This window comes from Ailuropoda melanoleuca, chromosome 15 (assembly GCF_002007445.2).
Source record: "Ailuropoda melanoleuca isolate Jingjing chromosome 15, ASM200744v2, whole genome shotgun sequence".
Lineage (NCBI taxonomy): Eukaryota > Metazoa > Chordata > Mammalia > Carnivora > Ursidae > Ailuropoda > Ailuropoda melanoleuca.
The window spans coordinates 18,763,456-18,781,670 of NC_048232.1; positions in this window are offsets into that span (position 1 = coordinate 18,763,456).

Here is an 18,215-nt window from a genome sequence, read left to right on the forward strand (position 1 = left end):
ATCTACCATCACACCTCCTAGCAATAGGTGATGAGATGAATATGTGGACAGGGGCAAAGGAACATTCAGCAAGATAAGAAAGAGCCCACTAAATATTTTATATCACCTTCAGGTGTGCCACGTCCAAGACAGCCACAGCTGCACCATAATAATGTGACTAACCCAATGCTAAGCATATTAGATCTTCTCTGGCACCCAAGCTCTGAAACTCCCCTATCCCCCCAGAGACCCATTTGGCCCCCATCTGAGGTCCAGCATCCTAGTTCTTGTGCTGCCAGAAAGGATAGATTTAAGAGCCCAGGCCAACATACACCCAGTCAGCACCAAATTCCCTTGACTTAAAAAAAAAAAATTAAAGAAAAAAAAGAATAATGCAGACATAAATATTCTTGGAAAAATCTTTTTCTACATATATTTTCATGTCTCTTGGGAAGTTACCTAGGAGGAGAATTGGTAGGTCATGGGGTAGATGTTTATTTAACTTTTTAAGAAACAAACTCTTTCCAAAGTGGTTGTGCCATTTTAGAATCCCCTAACAATGTATGAGAATTCCAGCTGATTAACACCTTCTCCCACACTTTAACCGGAAGTGAAAACCAATATTTCTTAATGATGCATTAAAATTCAATGTAAGGCAGATGATACACAATTTACTCCTTGTAGCCTCATGAAATGACCAAGTGCGTTCCAGTAACAACAGCCATTTCCTCAAAGAGAAAAATGACATATGGTACCCTTTCAAGAAAAATAAAAAGGAATAAATGCTGCCTTGCATTCTAGGAATTGAAAAATAGCTTCATTGCTGCTGCTGACACTGGAAATTCCGTATCATCTGTCTAAAGTAGACACATCTATTGTTATGTATTAAAATAGCGTTTACTATAAATGGAGTTGGTTATAGGCAGTAACTGTTTGTAATCAAACTTCCATAAAGATTTTTGGTCAGTGAACTGAAAATAACCACAGATGTACAATGAATGGGCTGGGCTCTAAAGCTTTATGATCCATCTGGTCAAAGTTCCCCTTTCTTTGCTACATTAGCATCACGGATTTTAATATAAATGCAGTACTGGTATCAGTCTATCGATAGGCTTTACAAATAGTTCTGAATACTTTATGGTTGAGAAATAATCTTCCAAAAGGATGCCATCTGTAGTAATTTACCTCTTCTACCACAAAGTACTCCCGCCCCCAAGAGAAATAGAGCCATGAAAAACTGGTTTTCCCTGTGTATCAGAACACTAGATTGGAACATAAAGAAATTTTAAAGCACCTTGAGTTCTGAGAGTCTGCTTCCTTGCCTTAGAGTGTCCAGGGCCAGTCAATCACGGAGTTCCACTCAGCCAGGAAAAATAGAATGCTTCTATCATTGTCATGGATAAAGACTTCTTTCTGTGACACCTATGTGTATTTTATGAATTATTCTCATAATTACTTTTGTGAATTTGTTTGAAGTTTTAGTTTTATTGAGAAATAAATTTAGTGAATTCTAAGGATATTGATCTTCTAAAAATTAATGGCAGACAGAGCTACCATTCCCAAGATGGTATTATTTTACATGAAAATTCTTGGTCTATGATCAAAAAAGAGAAAACAAATTGTAAAAAAAAAAAAAAATCACTTATCTCAGCTTTTGTTACTTATAGAACTGGTATCCTTTGTCCTAATTACTCATCAACCAATTTGCCATCCCAAAGCAAGCACACACACACACACACACACACACACACACACACACACTTTTTCTCAGCACCCTGATGTGGCAGGTACTGGTTGGTCAGTACTGACACCAGTACCTAGGTGAGGAACCCCTGAGTGGGAAAAGTTAGGTCACCCCCTTGGTCTCCTTGACCATATGCTTCACTCCCTCTTAAAAGTGCTTAGCAACAAAGAAATAGTATGAATATTGATGATTGGTCTGGATTTTTTCCTAAACAAAGCTTAGCATGCATCTAAATAAAGACTATTGCCAGGAAAGGTGCGATCACAGGAGGCTTTGCTTCTGCCTTGCAAAAATTTTTGAAACTTGCCCCTGGAAAGCTTTTAAAGACTTTGGTGCCACATTCTTTTCAACAGCAGCAGTGGCAGAGCACAACTTTCCATGAGTAGTGGATTTGATTTTTGAGAACATATATAACAAGAAAAGTGTCATTTGCTGAGGAAAATACTTTGCTAGAACAGTTGAGGGTGGACAGAAGATGGTACTGCGTGGCCTACCACTGTGGAATTAAACGTGTTTCACAGCCTGAAGGAATCTACAGCGAAATTCCACTTTACCCTGGGCAAGGCACTTAGATATGTTCTCTTTGATTCTATTTTGTTTTCTTAAAATGCTTGTTTCAACTTAGGGAATAGATTTATCAGCCTACTAACTGGTCACAACCTGCAACTTGAAAAGCACTGTTTTAGAAGGAATCAATAAAATACAGAGAAAGCTAATCTCTGAATAAAAAATTAACAGGAATAAGGAGATAAAAGGGAGGAGTGGGGGGAAATGAGAGAAAAGAGACGGGACTGAGGAGCATGTGGAATGTTGGGAGCTGGAGAAACTGGCCAGGGAGAAATTTTTGTGGACAAAATGCACAGAGACTTCTAAAATGAGGGCTAATAATCTATTCTAATGTGTCTAGACGACAGCAACATAAAATAAAGGAAACCACCATCATTGCTATAAAAAGTCATTAAAATTATGCTGCCTATTATAATTTTGTATTCATTGTAGTTTGGAGAGATGGAATGAGAGTGGTATGTGCATAAGGCCGAGCAAAAAGAGCATGCAAAATATGGCATGATCATTCAGAGGCTGAAATAGTTTAGGGAAATAAAACTCAGACCCAGTAGACACCATATAAAATAACTTCCTCCTTCCTCCTCTTCAAAACACCAAACAAACAAAAAAACAAAACAAAAGACTTGAAAATATTCAAAAAGATTTCAAAGACACTGGATGTCTAAGGACCTGGAGAGTGGAGACAAATCTATTTTATTTGAGTTTCAAAGGCTAGGATGATGGCAGATAACATCTAGATTGCATGTCCACAATTTTGTTCAAAGCCAAGTCAAGTGATTAGGATGTTATGAAGCTGGATATTTCTGTTTGGAGAAAAACATTTCATAGGAAGCACACTGTCTGTTGAGCTCTCTCACAAGGAAAGTATCAAATATAGGGACTTAGGGTCATTCTCTTTGTTTTGCATACACCTTTTTGAATACTTCAGAACTCAATGCCCTGTCTGCCCTTGTGAAGACAAATTCTGCAAAGCAGTCTTCAAGCTCAAAAACACAAAATAAAACAACCATGTCTTGACTTGTTTTAACATATGTGCTTTCTTAGATGTCAGATGATTGGCTTTGGTATTTGGTTTCTTGATCATTGTAGAAAGAATCTGTTATATTCAGTATTTATTCTTGCCCACTCTGGCTTCTGGGCTTGTTTAACCCATCCCCCCATCCAGTCATCAAATTGTAAATCAATCTTGACCAAAGTGGGTTGGACATCCGTAGGCTTTGATCTACCTGCTGGTGTCATCTGAAACTACTCTCATTGCTACTGAATGCAGCATTCCAGGAGGCTGGGATGAGCACAGGTCATCTGCCTTCCCATTGCACATTGGCCACCAGGTAACCTTTGCTCTTTGTCCAACTCCATCTGACAAGGGTTCTGCCGAAATTCTGAGGGCTGCCTATCCCAAACTCTGGTCAGCTTGACATTGACCCTGGGTTCCTGTTGAGCCATTGAATCCTCTCACATGTACTCCTTGTGCTATAGGCAGAAATCCTAATGATTGTATGGACCCCTCCCACACTGATACATACCCACACACAGCTGACTCTTCCCAAGCCCCTGGAGCACCCGCTGTCATATCCCACTCCAGGATCCGATATTTTAGAGAACAGCATCGGTACAGATCAAATCCAGACATGACTATTTTAACCACTCATTCCCCCCATTTACAACAGTCCCTAGGCTGGCCCATGCGACCTCCCTCAATTTGCCTCACTTCATGTCACCTTCCTCCCCTCACTCCCTTTCCAGAGCAAGGGCCACACCCAACGTGTCCTGTGCCTGTACTCACCCAGTGGAGATTCAAAATTAGGCCATTTTAAACTTCCTTTTGAGAAGAAATAACAGTCTACGGCCATACCAACCTAAAAACGCCTGATCTCATCAGAGAAGAAATAACAAATGTTAGACCTTTGCTGTTTCTCTCTCAAGATTTAATAGTATCTCCCTAAAAATATTTTTTATGTTCATACTTTCCTTTCAGAATAAGTTGGTTTGCTTACCTGTATTTTCAACAACTTGAAGACTATTGGAGAAATCCAAATCTCTGACCTCTGGAAAGCCACCCCACGCCTTGCCAAAGATACATGCCCTTCGTCCATGAAACTTCCCACTCATCAGAAGCTCTTGCTCTTCACTTGGCTCTCTCTGCCTCATCACAGATGCTGCTCAAAGATATTTTAAGCACCTTAATGTATGTTCTTTGCTTATCTAAGGAATGGTTATTTACATGTATATTTATTCTTATGCTTACATGAAATAACACATAAACAGACATAGTAGAAGATGGGAAACACTGCAAATAAAAGCATGGGCTGCCTAGCCATGCATGATATAATTTGTACTCCTCTGGGAGGCAGGACTCACCCACACCTTTCTTTCTTCATACCCTATATATCTTCTTAAAATTCAAGTATGTTTAAATTAAATTAATTTTGATCTAAAAAATTTAGTATCCCAGGGCCCAAGTGGCCAACTCATGATTTCAGCTTAGGTCATGACCTCAGGGTCCTGGGATCAAGCCCAGCATAAAGCTCCACACTTCGCAGGGAGTCTGCTTGTCCCTTCTGCCCCTCCCCCTGCTTGTTCTCTCTCTCTCTCTCTCAAATAAATAAATGAAATCTTTAAAAAAATTAATATCTCATCCTCAGAGATTATTGGAATAATACTATGCAATAGGACATGACAATTATTTCTCAACCACATTACTAACTCACAGAGACACAGGAAAACATTTTGATAGGTTAAATGTTTCAGAATCACTGATCTTTCTTCAGACGGGCATCTGAAGTACCTTTTTCTTGGAAACAGAAATTTCTCACGAATTATTTAATGAGACAATCATTTTGGTTTGGTTGAATGTGGGGTTTTGTATTCTAGCTTTTTTAATTCAGTAAGGAAAAGGAGTATTACTGCTATTGTAAAATTTCCTTTCTAAATTGAAAAGAAAGTTAAACAGCATATGTGATGGTAAAATGTATGCTTCTTTCAAAATTCCTTACAAAACTGAAGAAGCAAATTACTATCAATCTCACTTTAATTTTGTCCAATATAGCATAATAGTTCTCAAATATGCACTTTTTGGAGCCCCTGCTGTTTGAATTTGCTGAGGCTACTCACTGCACTGGATTCAGTTGGGTGGCAGCAATAGAAGTAGGGGCAAAGAATCATTCAAGGAATGACAGCTGCAGAATCTTTTTTGCTAATGTTGACTGCAATTCATCTAGCAGAGCCAACTGATGCTCCTAATATGTGTGCTAATAACTTTGTCCCAGGAAAATTAGTCTAAGTAATTTTAAAAATTATTTCTGAATTTCAAGAATAAGTAAGTGACAGATTCTTGTATGAATGTAAGTTGACTTGGGAATTCTGCAGAAGCCTAAATGCGTCATGGACTGAGGATCTGTTTATTCTTCCCACTTTCCTCTTTAGGGAAATTTTGCAGCTCAGGGAAGCTGACCTAAAAGAAAAAGAGCAGGAGACAGTAGCACAAGTAGGAGAATTTGCGCACATACACACACACACACACATTCTGCCCTCTCTTCCCTATAAAGGAGTCTTCGATTAGGATTTCTTCACTGCTGCCAGGCTGTGCAAAGGAATGAATGCTCCTTCCTCTATTCAAATAAATTATTACAAGATGCAGGTTAAAATTACTATACAGAGACATTTTTTCATATTTCAAATGTTATGGCTGGCTGCTCAGAAATTTCCCGCAAGGTTACACTTACCTTGATGAATTCACACACCCTAGGGTCTGGTATCAGGCTTGAAGGTTAAGAAACCTGATTTTACTGAATACGTTGGAATTAGCTCTGTCACCCCTTAGAGGCAAACTTGCCTTAATCAAGTTCACAGAGACCAAATGCCTATTTATTATTATATAATGAGAAGTGAGCATATGAGAAGCCAAGTTATTAGAGGGTTTCATAGAGAGCATGGAAGCAGAACACAGGAGTGAGATGATCTTAAAAGGCATCTCCCGGTGGAAGGTGTTTCAAGACCTTCTCACCAGCTACAGGAATAGCTCTGCCAGTGAAGCCATAATGTCAATTTATTACAACTGAAGTCTCATCTTCTCTGGGGGGTATTTGGACATCACAGCATTGACCTGGGGGGAGGTCTCTTTTGTCTCAGCTTTCATTATTGACCAACTCCTATTGGCTCATACATTTTTGGATAATATCTTGGTTTCCATTCATTTACAACCACAGCAAATAACCCTATGTGTGTGTGTTCTCCATATGCTCACAGCAGCAACTATGTCAATTAATAAATCCCCTGATAATTAATGAGCACCACTATGTGCCTACCTGGGCAGAATGATGTATACATGAGAGGTAGTGGGTCTATCCCAGCCCCTAAATGCTGTTGTTTGTGAAGGGGAAAATACCACATGTAAGTAAATTTTAATCCATAAATGGCAGCTATAAATCCATAAATGCAACAGAAGTTTCAAATATGGAGGAATCACCCTTGAGTTAAAATAGAAGTGGCTTTCTGAAGAAAGTGGGACAGAGCTAGATTTTGAAGGGCGAATAGAAAAAAATAATTGGAACTGATAGAGTAACATAAACAAAGGAAAAAATATGGAAAATTTTCCAAAGTCTGGATAGTATTAGAATAGAATAGGCACTTGAAAATTCATAAATAAATGTAGTTAAGGGTGCACAATTGGACCACCATGAGAAAAAGATTTATTTAGTAGCACAGGAAAGCACAGACTGTCTTGAAAGCCACCAAGAGTAATACTACAGACTCGATATCTTATTAGAGATACAAAAAATACTGGAGATTTACCTAGAATATTCATTTTCTATGTTCCTTTCTTTTCTTTCACAATGAGAGGAAAGTGTGTTTATTGTGTCATAATTCCATCTGTAAAAGTTCTACTCAAAACACACAGTGCTTGGAGCACGTGGGTGGTTCAGTCGGTTGAGCGTCCAACTCTTGGTTCCAGCTTAGGTCATGATCTCAGGGTCGTGGGATGGAGCCTGGTGTCAGGCTCCATGCTCAGCAGGAAGTCTGCTTCAGAGTATCTCTCCCTCTCACCACTTGTGTTCTCTCTCTCTCTCTTAAATAAATAAATCTTAAAAAAAAAAAAAACACTAGGCCTAGTATAAAATTTCTAGACAAATTACATGCAATGACCCAAATAGATAGCTTAATATAATAATTACCCACTGCGTTCTCTACAATTTTTTTGAAATTTGAGAACTTCTTCCAGCTTTAAAATCATGAAGGGGGAAAAGCCATTGTTTCTCAATTTCCTCCTTTCCCTCTCCCTGCCCTCTTCATTCCTTGTTCATCTACCCATTCAACAAATATTTAGTGCTTATTATTTGTCAGGCCTGTGCTGAGAACACAGTACACACTGAGGAAAAACACTGATGCAGTGCTTACCTCATGGAGAAAATGGGCAAGAAGAGGTAAGTGAATAAGGCCAACTCACAGCAAAACTGTCAGGGTGCTGTGTGATACAGGAACAAGATGAAGTGGTAAAGAATGACAAGAGGGAAAACACTCAGACGCGGGGGACTTGGGGTTTCTTTGAAAGGGAGACGTTGAGGCCAAGACCTGCAGGATGCCCAGGAGCCAGCTGGTGCTGTGCCTGTCTGGGTGGGGGGTGGGGGGAGTCTGTGTGTGTGTGTGTGTGTGTGTGTGTGAGCACGCTGGCAGAGAGTGGTGAGAATGTTGTGTTCTAGGCAGAAGGAACAGTATACTGGAAAGCCCTGAAACAGAGAGGTCCTTAGCCTGTTTNGTATACTGGAAAGCCCTGAAACAGAGAGGTCCTTAGCCTGTTTGAAGACCCCAAAAGGAGAGCAGTTGACCTGGAGTGTGTTGGTGAGAGGATGAGACCGTGGGAACAGATGAGATGAGCAGGTGTGGGACTTCACAGGTTTGGTGTGGAGTTCAGTCAAAGGGTGAGTAGCACCATGACAGATTTATACTTTCGAAGATCACCCTGGCTTCCAGGTGGAGACGAGGTTGGAAGAACACAAAATGGAAGCGTAGGCGATGTGGGTAACTCTAGCCTCAGTAGCCTTGGTGTGCACCGATGGTAGCTTAGACTGGGATGAGTAGTTAGAGGGAAATGGGAGGATTTCAGACCCATTTAGAAGTAGAGAAGACAAGACCTATTGCTGGTCTGGAGTTTAGGAGGGAAGGAAAGGTGAACACAAGAATGTCTGCTCACCTCTCTCCTTACCTTCCACATGTATATTCCACAGTCTGTTAAATGAATTTTTTTATAGAGTACAATTCATGGTGTCATCTTCCTGCCTCAAGTTAAAAGAAGGTTTAATAGCAATAAACCCCAAACAAATAACCAATCTGATTTTAGGCAGTGTTATAAATAAGAAGTACTAATAAGTAAAACACAATTCTCAAATGACACTTTTAATTGTATAAGAAAGAAAAGCAGGAGATAATGGCATGCCACATATTTGTCATCAAACCAGAAACCATTATCTTTCATAAGGAATCTGCTAGAGAGACAATTAAAGTTACAACCTCCACCCGCTGGTGATTTACCTAATACAAGAGGGATTTAATCATATGAACCAACGTAATGTCCAGGAAAGTCCCCACACACACCTCCTATAAGAGGAAGTTTAGTCGCTATATCCCATGATGCACCTGTCTCTGAGGCCAGCCGCCGCAGCACAGCACCCGAGTCCTGGCCGGCTCTCTCCTCCACACCTAGGGCAGCCCCTAAGGAAAGGTCTTCTTCTCTGAGCGAGAGGACATGGTACAAAGTGATTATAAGAAAGCCCCATCTTTGAATACACAGACTCCTTCATGTGTAGAAATAGAGCAGAATTGTAAAAGCATTCTCTCAAAACCACCTCTAGAAATGAGCTTCTCCCCCTTGTCGATTGTGGCAAGTGGAAAAATTCAGTCCTTAGATTCCTTCATCTCCTGAGTTCTTGCCATAACACAGTCAATACCAACAGGGCTTGTTCATTTTCAAGTCTGATCGTTAAGCTAGAAGTGACCTGAGAGAAATAATAGTGCCCAGGAGATTTCTTCCTTTCAAGCAGTGGAACATGGAGCCCCATTAACATCCCGTGTTCTAAATCATAATTGTGGCCAAAATAGACGCTGATCCAAGCACAAAAATCCTTCTCAGATTTTGCAGTACTGAGTTAGAAGGGTCTGCCCTAATGCAATTTGGCTCACAAACGTTAGTACATAACACAACTAACGCTCTGTTTTTTTAATTGTTTTTGTATTGCTCTTCGCCCATTTTTAGCTACCCCTGTGAGGCTGGATACCTTTAGACAGTCCCCAAGTTGCACAACAAATATATCTTAAAGACCTATCTTTTGTTCAGGAGCTGGGTCTATCTGGGAGAATAATGTCAGAAATTCAGAATGTTTAGATAGTGCATCTAGGTCATGTCTACATAGAGCAAACAGAGAAAATAGCACTTAGGTCCCAGCAATGGCAGGAGCTGTATCTTGGTCTGACTTCTGTTTTAAACTGGCTCCACATCCAGGCATAGAGCAGGAAAAGGACTACTAGGGATCGAATTGTCTGCTCCCAAAATTCATATGTCAAAGTCCTAAACTCCAGTATCTCAGATGTGACCTTATTTGAAAACAGGGCCATTGTTGATGTAATCAGTTAAGATGGCGCCATCATGGAGGATGATGGGCCCCTCTTCCAATATAACTGGGGCCATTACAAAAGACCTGCACACAGGGAGGTTGCATGTGAAGATTGAAATTATGCTGCCACAAGCCAAGAAACTACCAGAAGTGAGGAGGGAAGCCTGGAGACAGACCCTTCCCTCAAGTCTTCAGAGGAAACATGGGGTACTTAAGTCCTGGGAAACCAATTCAAGGACCTTGCAAGTCCCCCACAGCACTTAACCTTCCTTATGAACTGCTATATTCACTAGCAGATTCCTTTCTTTCAAAACTGTACTTTTTTTTTCTTACCCAACTCAGAAGAACCTTTCTGCCTCACCCAGGGCTTCTCCATCCTGGATACATGTTAAAAACTCCCAGGTGGTTCCCAGGTTCCGCCTGGGCAGAAATCACTGTACACGTTCCCATGGGCCTGCATTCTCTGCTGCATTCCCATGCACGCAGAGTTCAGGTGGGAGCCCACCCAAGCAGAGCTCTGACACAAACAGAAAAGATTTCTCTATTAGAAAGAGGGGTTAGGGGCGCCTGGGTGGCACAGCAGTTAAGCATCTGCCTTCGGCTCAGGGCATGATCCCAGCGTTATGGGATCGAGCCCCATGTCAGGCTCCTCTGCTGGGAGCCTGCTTCTTCCTCTCCCACTCCCCCTGCTTGTGTTCCCTCTCTCGCTGGCTGTCTCTATCCCTATCAAATAAATAAATAAAATCTTTTAAAAAAAAGTATATAGAGCAGGAATCAAAGTCAAGGGTCTGTAGCATTGAGAGTCAAGGATGAACGTTCTCAACCCCCCAGAGAAGACCGCGCTCCCGACCACACCCATGGAGAGCATCACTGAGGGCATAGGAAGCCGCTTCTGGAGCTTCCACATCTGCACCGGGAATGACAAGCAAACACTGCAATGAGGGGGCAGATCACTGCCACAGGGTAAGAAGCATCGTATTCAGAGCATGCNACTGCCACAGGGCAAGAAGCATCGTATTCAGAGCATGTAGAACGTTTTCCAGGAATTAACTCCTCTATAGGAATTTAGGAGATGCCATGGGCAGGGAGGATGGAGGAGGAGTCAGAGAAATACACTCTTTTGTTGTTCCTCTTGTCACCCTGATTTTGTTCCCAGGGAAAAGTGGCCCGAGAAAAAGGGATACAAGCGTCTTCTTCACTGTAGCTGACATTATGGAGAGACTTATATATGAGCACTGTGTCAGTCACAATAAACTCAAATCGAACTGGGAGTACTCATAAGAGCTCTGATTATCTTGGACACTTTAGTGAGTTCACACCATTATTATTTAAAAATCAATTTCATGAATGAGGGCCTATTTGCTAACACTCTCACCCTATCAAGGGAAGGAAAGATATGAATATATGATTGATATGCTTCAAGAGTCCTTAAAACTCGGTACAAGTCACGGTAGAAAGGACTGGCGCCGAAGAGGAGAGGTGAACGTGGAGAGGTAGGGCCAGCTGTGAGAGAAAAGATGGCACAATGCCATGAAGACCAATAGACCCAACACAATAGGCCCAACGTACTCCACAAACAACAACAACAACAACAACAAAAACCCTAGCCATTTAAAAATTCTCAAAAAGCCATATGATGTATTTCCAACTTCTCTAATGGAGAAAGCAATCTGCCTTTCTAATAAGTGCCCTAGTTACAATTCTGGGAAAATTGAATCTCACAGGAAGTTGCTCAAGATCAAATAAGTTATTGAAAAAACTATGAAAAGACACTAAAACTCTTGAATTCCATCTGGTCCCTTGCTCTCGCCAAAACACTAAGCTTGTGATTTTGTTTGCAACCCCCCAGAACCCAAAAATGCTCTGAAAGCATGACAAGAACATCTAATAGCCCTCTCTTCTATGGAAGGAACCTCCTTACCCTGGCACCAAAGACACCAACTTTTCCCTCATATTTCCTGTCATAAATTCTGTCACCATGTTTTACAGATTCCCTACTTATGAGGCTAAATGTTAAACTGTTGGCTTAAGGTCTTCTGACTGAAAATGGGTGTGAGTTTCTCCCTTCTGACCCACTGGTTTTGGACATAGTTCCCTGTGAGCTAACGCTGGACACCATGTCTAACTGGGCTTTTACAGCTGCCTCAGGGCGTGATGCCCAGTAAGGGCCCATGGGAGTAAGGGGGAAGGAGGAGAGACTGCCACTCAAAGCATGTTGGGATATTCCCAGCTGCACGTGTGGTGTGAGTGGAGAAGGGGAGACATTGAACAGGAATGCTCAGACACACTTGAAGTAGGGCTCCAGAGAAACAAGCAGAACCCCAAGGACTACGTTAGGATCAAAACTCCACACCAACCAATCAGAATGTCGGTCCATGAGGACTAGAGAGAAAGGATGTGTTGATAAATTAGTCATTATGTTCAGTGTTTCGTAAACTTAAAAAAAGAAAGAAGAAGAAAAAGCCCTTACTGTACCTTCTCTGTACCAGCCTAGAAGTTTTGTGTCACGTTTTACTTTCTGTAGTTGGTATTATGAAAATATAGGCATATGGGGAAAAAATTCAGCTGCAAATACCTACCACCTCCCCGTGCCATCATATTCTCCTCTGCTGGGATTCTCTCTCATACATTTGGAGGAGAAAGCAGTAGTCATTTCTGGGAATGGGATGTTGCTCACTTCGTGTAGGTGTGGAATGAAAGGAGGTAACAAGTGTCCTCCCCCAGGCAGGATGGGGTAGTGTTATAGGGGAGCAGCACAAAAGGACTCCCTACGGCAAAGAGAAGGTTTTCATGTTGGTCTCAAGGTTCAAGTTATTCTTCCCAACAAAAGAAGAAAAATTAAGAACATGGTTCCCATCACTGTTAAGGAAGTAAGTCCACCATGCCTTTGAGCAAGAGGCACAGATAAACAGAGAAGAGCTACAATACATTCACATCAGGGACGACATCATTTCTGGGGTGATAAATGACCGAAGTAGGTGTTTCTGCAGAATGCTGGATGGAGAGCAAACCGCTTGGAAAGCGATGATAAAATTCTGCATTTATGGTAACTTCAGTTTTGTGGTCTTAGTTTTTCTTGTTGTTTTTTTTTTTGCGGAAGTACAGGCGGCAGCTTCTGCATTTTTTTCCAAATCTCAAACATAGTGATTTTTATATCTATCTATGCACATTAATAAGTTTTGATACAGAATGACACAGGATGAGTCTGGAGCAGGACTCTTCAAACAGAATCAACAGAATACGAGTCGTGAAAGACCCAGTAAGAGAATTCACCAGCCCTGCTTGGCTGAGGGTGCCATTAATTTCTATTGAGGAAGAACTAAAAGTTTAGAAGTTCCTATCAGAACATTATTACATATTATGTCTAGTTCACAGCATAATTGTACTTCAGTTAACTGTGTGATGAACTCTTCTCATTCCGTAAATTAATTCTATTTCAAATAAATTTACTGGAAACGTTCTGCACACCAAAAGGCACGCTAGATAGGCCCTTGGATATACAAAAAGTAGAGCTCAATCGTTCTCAAAATCCTTTATGTTTTCACAATTCCTAGTTAAATCTCCCCCCAAATGTTGCCATAACAAGCCACACGGAGCCCACAGGACCAGTCACAATTCCAGTGGCCAGAGAGAGTGTGCAAAATCGGTCAGCCTCCTAGTTGGAGAATTCTGCCTTAAAACTTTCCTCCAACTGGGGGTGCTGCATGTTCAAAATGCATTCACTTTTTTCCTGACTGGGTATTTCCATGAACTACTTTTCTGATTGTTTTTAGAAACTACTTGGTAACCATACAATCCCACCAACACGGGATTTTGAAAGCTCAAAGGAACTTTTGAAACCTGAGACCTAAAGTACATTTTGGACCCTCTAAAATGTTAAGGTGGGTATTTTAGAAATCGTGCTCATCAATGCATACTCCTTTACTAAATATGGAGCAGCCGTGGTTGAGCAAATGCATACGTGATCTAACAACCTGGAAATCTGGGGGTTTCTAGCACCTCGCTTTCATCTCTGGGCAAAACTATGAGCTTTCATTAAAATGAAAATCAATCTTAAAGAGCTTGGACACTTTCAAGCTGTGAGCATCAACCATATGTGCAAACCTGGGCAAGTTTTGTCTCTGTGGGATTTTGTGAGTGGGAGGAGGAAATGGATGATCAGATGATTGGACAGATGTTCAAAGAGATCTTGGCATGGCAAGACAGCCTGCATCCATTTCAGCTTCCTTAGAGGGAAATTGAAAGAACAAACAAATGCCTGGGGGTTAGGCTATGAAAGCAAATTATAGGCTGGTTGATAAAGCAACTTTAAAGACGCAAGGTTCCAATTAATAGCAAACACATTTTCTTAAGTGTAAAAACACTCACTGAGAAAGGAAATAAAACTACCATGTTGGCACCTAGTATATATGTAACCACCGCAAAGGGTTGAACTCAGGACAGTTGCTCAAATCTATGCTTTGTAGCTCATGTAAAAAAAAAAAAAAAAAAAAACCCAAAGTCTAAAACTTAATCTACAAAAATCTGAAGTCATCTTTCCTCTGCTTCTGGTCTCAAAGAAATGCTGTGAGTAATGTTTTCTTCTGCTTTCAATGAATCACAAGTTCCTATGTAGGAATTGACATATGAAAAGAAACTGAGAAAAGCTTCCTAGAAACCCAAGAAAATGAAGAGAAAAGAAATGAAGAAAAGAAAATGAAGAATCTTAAAGAGTCTGTGATCTTTTATCCCGTAAGGGATCTGACTCACTGAGTTTTCTCACTCCGGGCATTGCCATCATGACTGTACAAAACCAGTAGAGTTACGATGGTCCAGCTGGACAGAAACATAGCTGTCATGACACTTATTGTAACATCATTAAACTCACCCTGGTACCAACTGGCTGGAACCATTTTACAGCTGTCTTCCTAGGGTCCATACTTCTAGCTCTTCAAAACCAACCAGCTCCTAACTTGTCTAAGTTACATAGTGAAAGATATTGATAGAGGGGCAGGGTTGCTTAAGCTGACTTCATATCCTCTCATCAGGCAGTGATGAGGATTTATGGAAGAAGACGTATTTTGCCAAACCATGTGGTTGCCCTCTTTACACAAGATATTTTGCTCTGGGACCTCCTTTCACCTGGCCAAATGCCTTCCTTTGCTTTGACTGAAGAGTATACTTCCAAAAATATGTTTTACCAAAATAAATGCTTGCAGGCTCAGTAGTCAACTAAGAAATAAAAGCTGAATTAATTAGATTCTCCTGTCTCCTGACTCCCTACGGTGGGCGCTTATCTGTTTCTCATTTTCCTAACTAAGCTGTTATAGATTCTTCAGTAAGTTAGAGATTCTCTGCTACTTTTAATTGATGTAAGTCTATTTAACATGAACAATGAATAAATAAAATGAATATGTATTTTCATGCAAAAACCCGAACAAGAATATTTTTAGAAGTTTTTTTTTCATAATCACCAAAAGCCAAATGTCCTTCACCTGTCTAGTGGGTAAGCAAACTGTGGTACGTACATCCATACAATGCAATGCTACCCAGCAGGAACCTTTTATCACTCTTGAACCCTGTAAAAACATGCATAAGCCTAAATTACAGTAGGTAAAGTGAAAGAAGCCAGATTCAAAAGGCTATACTATCCATAATATATAGTATATATAAAAGCTATATAAAACTATATAAAAAGCTATATAAAAGCTATATAAAGAGATTTACACGACATTTGGGAATATACAAAATTAGAGGGACAGAAAACAAATCACTGGTTGCCAGAGGCTGCAGAAGGGTTGACCAAAAAGAGCTCACGAGAATTTGAGGTTTCATAAACTCGTTCCTTGATTGTGCTGATTATACAACTGTATGCATTTGTCGGAAGGTGAGATTAATCGGTATGCAAATTATGCCTTAATAAAAAAATGAAAAATAAATTAATAACTATACCCATTCAAAATTAAAAATTTAAAAGCCAGTGTGAGAGAGGAAGAGAAACAGGATTCATTCCAAGGCTGAACTTACCTGTGGTTGATGGCATCTAAGTCTCCAGATTCAAGGGCATGACTAATGATATCAAGAAGTTATAAGAAAAATTAAAAAAAAAAAACTAGAAGAATCAAGTGCATGCAATTTCTGCCTCCCTCAATGTTTGCTCCCCATCAGTGCCTGCTCACAGTTTGTCATCATAATTTAGGACTTGTATAAGGCAGGTAAATTTAAATTTATGAATGGGCCATACTACCAAGACCCCTTCCAAAGGCAGTTGTAAATGGTGCATGAAAAGTGTTCCAACTGGCAGGTGGATTTCTAGGCAGGCCTTCAAAAACATCCTACCTAGAAGGTAGGTCAATAAGGGAACTCTCAGATCTAGCCAGTGTTTGGACATAAGAGGCCACAAAGCATGTGCAGAAGGGAACAAGTGGGAACGAGTGGGTCAGGATCAACACATGCTTTTCTTGGTGCAGGGCCAGTCCTAGACAAATGTTCATGGTAGATGACTTGCGTCTTTGGCCTGCTGCCCTTTCCACAATCTCTTCCCAATCTCCCTGCACCTTGTCCCAGGTGATTGTTGTCAAGAGACTTTAGTCCTTAACGAAGGGAACAATCTCAAGTCCACTCTTGCCACCAACTTCACCAGCTGAATTTTAGGAGAGAAATTACTTCCTATTACACACATTGCTTCACATTATAGTATAAAGAACAAAAGGGATCTTTTGATTCTTCCAGGGGATTTATAATTAAAAAGAACTATATCACTGAGTCAGAAGGAAAACTGGTGATTTATCTAGTTTAACACAACTTATTTTTAAATAAAGTTTGGCCTAACATGAAGTTTCTTGCCCAAGACAAGGTCTTTTTAGCCCAAGACAAAAATCACAAACTCATCACAAAGTAAAAAAAGAAAAGAAAAGAAAAAAAAGAAGCCAGGTTGCTATGTTCAAGGTATGTAAACAAAGTTAATGTTTTGGACTGAATTAATTCCTGATATCACTTGTGATTGTTCTAGCCTTGTTCTCTATTCCTACAATCTCTATATAAACAAGTGGAAAGGTTTATATATGTAAGTTCTCAACACTTGCAAATGAATTCATGTGATAAAAATCCAGCTTTTCTTTTTATTTCAAAACAGTAGAAACCTGTAGCAATCCTGTCACATAATTTTTGCCAAGCTTCAATCACTTTGTCACTACCTTCACAATTTTTGCCATACCGGAGACCACTGTGTTAATATGCCTTTAAGATTTTTCTTTAGTTGAAATTACATTAAAAGAAAACTTTATATTACCACTTACAGTGATTGGAAGTTACACTCATTCTGTAACACATGAAGAGAAGTGTTTAAGAACACTTGGAATATAAATGTTTTTAAGAACACTACTCAAAAGATGCACTGAGAACACTAAAAACAAACAAAAAACAAAACTAATAATTAATTAAAATAAATATATCACTCTAAAGATAAAACTTGAGAAAGTGAAAATCAGCCCTGTTGGAGTTCCTACAGGACTGGAATATTCCTAATAGAACATCAACAATATTTCTTTTTTTTTTAATGATTTTTCATTATATTATGTTAGTCACCATACAGTACATCCCCAGATTCCGATGTAAAGCTCGATGATTCATTAGTTGCATATAACACCCAGTGCACCATGCAATACGTGCCCTCCTTACTACCCATCACCAGTCTATCCCATTCCCCCACACCCCTCCCCTCTGAAGCCCTCAGTTTGTTTCTCAGAGTCCATAGTCNAGTCCATAGTCTCTCATGCTTCATTCCCCCTTCTGATTACCCCCCCGCTTTCTTTATCCCTTTCTTCCCCTACCGATCTTCCTAGTTCTTATGCTCCGTAGATGAGAAAAATCATATGATAATTGTATTTCTCTGCTTGACTTATTTCACTTAGCATTATCTCCTCCAGTGCTGTCCATGTTGCAAAAAATGTTGAGAACTTGTTCTTTCTGATAGCTGAGTAATATTCCATTGTATATATGGACCACAACTTCTTAATCCAGTCATCTGTTGAAGGGCATCTCGGTTCCTTCCACGATTTAGCTATTGTGGACAGTGCTGCTATGAACATTGGGGTGCATATGGCCCCTCTCTTCACTACATCTGTATCTTTGGAGTAAATACCCAGTAGTGCAATGGCTGGATCATAGGGTAGCTCAATTTTCAACTTTTTAAGGGACCTCCACACTGTTTTCCAGAGTGGCTGTACCAACTTGCATTCCCACCAACAATGTAGGAGGGATCCCCTTTCTCCACATCCTCTCCAACAATTGTTGTTTCTTGCCTTGTCTATTTTTGCCATTCTAACTGGCGTAAGGTT